This window comes from Hyla sarda, chromosome 10 (genome assembly GCF_029499605.1).
Source record: "Hyla sarda isolate aHylSar1 chromosome 10, aHylSar1.hap1, whole genome shotgun sequence".
NCBI classification, from domain to species: domain Eukaryota; kingdom Metazoa; phylum Chordata; class Amphibia; order Anura; family Hylidae; genus Hyla; species Hyla sarda.
The window spans coordinates 18297894-18303490 of NC_079198.1; the positions used below are offsets into that span (position 1 = coordinate 18297894).

The 5597-nt window shown below is 47.1% G+C and overlaps 1 pseudogene; it reads right to left on the reverse strand.

The window, feature by feature from the left end:
* Positions 1-2325: 2325 nt before the first annotated feature.
* On the reverse strand, positions 2326-2416 carry LOC130294726 (U2 spliceosomal RNA; annotated as a pseudogene).
* Positions 2417-5597: the final 3181 nt, after the last annotated feature.

Genomic DNA, 5597 nt, shown 5'->3' on the forward strand with positions numbered 1-5597 from the left:
CCCGGGATCCTCGCTCTCCGTCCCCGCCATCACGTCGCTACGCACGCCGCTCCTATTGGATGACGGGACGGCGTGCGCAGCGACGTGATGACGACGATGGAGAGCGCCGACAATGCAGGGTATCCCGAAGAGGACGCGCCGGAGCCCCGAGGACAGGTAAGTGATCGTCAGCGGACCACACGGGGCACCGTAAACGTCTATCCGGTGGCAGCTGAAGCAGTCTGCGCTGCCGGATAGCCGTTTATGCGATGGCCCCGACATACAAAAGCATCGTATGTTGAAATGATCGTATGTCGGGGCCATCGTAGGTCGGGGGGGGGGGTCACTGTCTTACCAAAATGGCCCCAGTTTGATAAAGAATTAGAAATCTTTGGTGTTTAAGGATTCCCTATAAATGATTTCCATTTATATGATCTCACCCTATGTGGTTCCATTACCAGCAGCCAGGCCTCCTCAGATTACAGAAATACATCTATTTTGGAGGAGCATAAAAGAATTAAAACCATTTCCCACAGATAAAGGTAGATACAACCGTAGACTGACAAACATAATTTCCTCAAAATGTAAAGAGGAAGTGTAAGAACTTTTGACTGAACCTGTGGGTTCTCTTTTCCATAGAATGGAAAGAACATCCAGGGCCCTCACCGATGGCTCTAATCTTCCGCATTAGTTTGAAGCATGGATTACTGAGACATGACTGCAAACTAATAGAGAAGATTAGCGTCACCGGTGAGTGTCATGGATGTTCTTTCCATTGTCCATCAGTGAGCAGGAGCAGTGCCCGTGTAATTTTATTCCGTTAGGGTCAATGGACTGTGGGAACTTAGATGTAATATATTAAATGGTCAGACTGGCAAATGTAGAGTACACGGATCTCCCAGTGCGCCTATGAATTGTGGAGTCTTTTGTCTGTATTTAGGAGTCTAGCTTTAGATCCGAACAAATTTGGGGTCTGATCTGGGGTCTTGATTTTTTTCATGGGTTTGATTCTATTTTAAAGGGGGTACTCCACCCCTAGACATCGTATCCCCTATCTCCCTGCTGCATTCGTTTAGGGCGTTGAGTGCAGTGCCGGAGCGCTGGAGGCTTGTGACGTCATGGCTGCACCCCTCTCGTGACATCACGGCCACACACCCTCAATGCAAGTCTATGTGCGGGGGCGTGACGGCAGTCATGCCCCTTCCCATAGACTTGCATTGAGGGGGCATGGCCGCGAAGTCACGAGCCTCCGCCTGCATCGCCAGTCATCCAGCATGGAGCGAAGTTTGCTCCGTGTACCGGATGTCTGGGGTGTCACAGCCGAGATTGTGGAGGCCCCCAGCAGCGGTGATCAGGCATCTTATACCCTACCCTTTGGATAGGAGATAAGATGTCTAGAGTTGGAGTACCCCTTTAAGGTTTGGTCTTGGGCTTAAAGCAAAATTTACTAGGGGTCTATCATGTTGTAGTTACAGCACTTTTTTAATCCCCAGGCACTATTATCAGGAGTCCAATATTTGGGAGAATTTAGCAGCATTGCACACACAGTATTGGGGACACAGGGGGAAGAAGTAGGCACAGTATAGGCAGTGAGCAGCAGGGTGGCAGTGTTAAAGGAGATATCCAGTGCTGAAAGACTTATCCCCTATCCTAAGGATAGGGGACAAGTTTCAGATCACAGGGGGTACCACCACTAGAGCCCCCCGCAATCTCCTGTACGGGGCCCCGGCAGCCCGCGGCAATCATTTCATCAGTGGTCTTCAACCTGCGGACCTCCAGATGTTGCAAAACTACAACTCCCAGCATGCCCGGACATCCATCGGCTGTCCAGGCATGCTGGGAGTTGTAGTTTTGAAACCTCTGGAGGTCCGCAGGTTGAAGACCACTGCAGCCTTTGTCATCATCCAGACCCCCATCATCATCCCCCCCTTCATCATCACCGCCTGTAAATCCCTTCATCAGTGGTCTTCAACCTGCTGACCTCCAGAAGTTGCAAAACTACAACTCCCCGCACGCCCGGACAGCCATCGGCTGTCCGGGCATGCTGGGAGTTGCAGTTTTGAAACCTCTGGAGGTCCGCAGGTTTAAGACCACTGATGAAGGTATTAACAGGAGGAGAGTTCACTCGAGTATAAGCCGAGGGGGGGCATTTTCAGCCCGAAAAATCGTGCTGAAAAACTTGGCTTATACTTGAGTATATACGGTACCTCGGCTCTAGACCCTCTCAGCCTCATGGCGAGACCCGGAGGAAACAGGTCACATCGAGTCAGCCGTCGAGCTGATTCCTCAGAACCAGCCCCGGAACGCCCCGGTACACCTGCTCCCTACCATGCAGCACCCATCCCCACCAGCTACACACTGGCGTCGCCTGCCACCAGCATTAGACTGATAAGAACAGATACTACACTTGATCTTAGCCAAAAGGCCGAGAAGTGGAAATTTGTATTGCTATAGAGCAGGAGTCTCCAAACTCCAAACATGTCCGACTAACCTCAAGAATTTCCCTGGCCCGTAGCTTCTTGACCGGCAACACTTATGTTATGGGGACGACATATTGCTCCTTCTGTTCCATGTGCCCCCTCCCTAGTGATCCACATCACTCTGCCTCCTCCAAAGCGTTGTACCAAGCAGAGTACACCGCAGCCCCTTGCCCTAGTTATCCACCACACCTCCGACACATTTTGCCAACTGGCTTTGTCCAGTAGTCACAAGGAGCCACAAGACAACAAAATGTAAAAAAGTGAAAGAGTCTTTCGGAATGCACTGTATAAAACATAGGCAAGAATATGTTGGTCAGAAGGTGTCCATTTTCTTCCTTCTCATAGATTGAGTAGGATCTGAGCTTTTCTCAGCCGTGTCTCATATCTTATCAAATGGTCTGATCTCATGATTGACTTCATTACGAGGTGTTCCCACCATCATAAGACATAGACCTGTGTGTCTTGCCTTTATGACAGAATCAAATTAGACCGGAACCCACGTTGACACCTAGAAAACAAATACCTTGTGTTACAATTTTTTGGCTGATGACATCTATGAACAAACCAGGTTTCTCAACCGAAACTTCACGACAAGGTAAACATTGTGAACGTGCCAAGTCTTTAAGATCATGTTTTTCTGCTTAAATAGTCCTTTGTCACCCATCTAGGATCTTACAGATAAAAGACACAGACTAGATGCTGATAAATAGGCTAATACGTTTCAGTGTTCGCCTACATCATTGTTTTCCAACCTGTAGCTTTTAGCTGTGGGTAGGGTTGCCAACTGGCCGTTATTTTGGCCACCATGCTGGCATTTGCATTGCAATGGCCGGTATTAACCCCTTAAGGACCAGGCCATTTTACACCTTAGGACCAGAGCATTTTTTGCACTTCTGACCACCGTCACTTTAAGCATTAATAACTCTGAGATTCTTTTACCGAATATTGTGATTCTGAGATTGTTTTTTCGTGACATATTCTACTTTATTTGGTGGTAAATTTTTCCTCTTTTGGTGAAAAATTCCAAAATTTCAAGAAAATTTTGAAAATGTAGCATTTTTCTAACTTTGAAGCTCTCTGCTTGTAAGGAATATGGATATTCCAAATAAATTTTATTTTTCTTCACAAATACAATATGTCCACTTTATGTTGGCATCATAAAATGGACATATTTTTACTTTTTGAAAAAATTAGAGGGCTTCAAAGTAGAGCAGCAATTTTCAAAAATTTCATGAAAATTGCAAAATCTGAAGGGACAGATGTTACAGAACTACAACTCCCAGCATGCCTGGGCAGTCTAGGCATGCTGAGAGTTGTAGTTTGGCAACATCTGGAGGGCTACAGTTTGGGCACCACTGTAACAGTGGTCCCCAAACTGTGACCCTCCAGATGTTGCAAAACTACAACTCCCAGCATGCCCAGACAGACTTTGGCTGTCTGGGCATGCTGGGAGTTGCAGTTCGGCCTTCCTAGTGGTTGCCACAGTAAAAATCACTTTATTTTCAGTTTCATTTCTCAACCCCCCCCCCCCACCACCGTCGATTCCCTACCTGAGCCGGGATCTCCGGTGAATATCTGCAATGATCGCCGGGCCCCACGAGTCTTCTCCTCCAGGTACCGGCCTCCATGTTCTCCCCTCGTTCTGCCTGACATCCAGGGGTGGGCAGAAGGGGGGTTTCCATGGCAACCCACCGTCCTGTTCTGCCATTGGTCAGAATCAGTTCTGACCAATGGCAGGGGATGGGAGGAGATCGCAGCATTGCAATCTCACTCCTACCCTGCAGGATGCTGGGGCCTGTCACTGACAGGTCCGAGCATCCCTATTTTCCTGGTGATCGGGTCACCAGAGACCCGATCAGCCCGGAATTGGAGAAAATCACATGTCTAAATTGACATGCGATTTTCTGCAATCGCCGACATGCGGGGGTCCCAGGACCCCCCTAGGCGTTTGCACGGCATGCCTGCTGAACGATTACAGCAGACATGCCGTTCCGATCTCTGCCCGGCGAACGGCAGAGACCGGAAATACACCAGGACGTTCTCTAACGTCCAAGGTCCTGAACAAGTTAAAGGGGTACTCCGTCGGAAAACATATATATATATTTTTTTTTTTCAAATCAACTGGTGCCAGAAAGTTAAACAGATTTGTAAATTACTTCTATTAAAAAATCTTTACCCTTCCAGTACTTTTAGCGGCTGAATACTACAGAGGAAATTCTTTTCTTTTTGAATTTCTTTTTTGTCTTGTCCACAGTGCTCTCTGCTGACACCTGATGCCCGTATCAGGAACTGTCCAGAGCAGGAGAAAATCCTCATTGCAAATTTATCCTGTTCTGGACAGTTTCTGACATGGACAGAGGTGTCAGCAGAGAGCAGTGTGGACAAGATAAAAAAGAAATTCAAAAAGAATAGAATTTCCTATGTAGCATACAGCTGCTAAAAAGTACTGGAAGGGTAAAGATTTTTTAATAGAAGTAATTTACAAATCTGTTTAACTTTCTGGCACCAGTTGATGTAAAAAAAAAAAAAAAAAATTCCACCAGAGTACCCCTTTAAATAAGACCTGTGGTCTTTTTCAAAAATATTTTTTTTTTCTGGTATGTATAGATAGCTTGGCGGGGGGGGGGGGGCTGATCAAATACCTTTTATAGTTTGTTGATCTGCCCCTTCCCCCCACGTTCCAAAGTTTTGGGGTGTTCTAGTTCATTGAGGCTGTTGAGTCTCCGCTGGCGGTTGCCGAACGCGAGAGAGAAAAAAACAGGTGATTTTCGGGCACACACCGCAATGTCAGATACCAAGGGATGCCGTGGATTAGGGTATATTCTTTATCAGACAACGCGTTTTGAGAGTGGTCCGCTCTCTTTATGAAGTCCTTGATAAAGAGAGCAGACCGCTCTCGAAACGCGCCCATATAAGCCCACCCAGCCCATATAAGCCCACCCATACCTCCTAGCACCACAGCACAGCATAATAAGATACAGACGCATTTGACAGATTCGGGAACATATCAGATGAACTACAACACCCCATAACTCTAGAACCGGGTGTATTTGGAATAGAAAGAGGGGATAAGCCTAACCAATCCATCTCTCCAGGCATTTCATATGAGTAGAGAGTTTGGAGGACACAATAGACTGT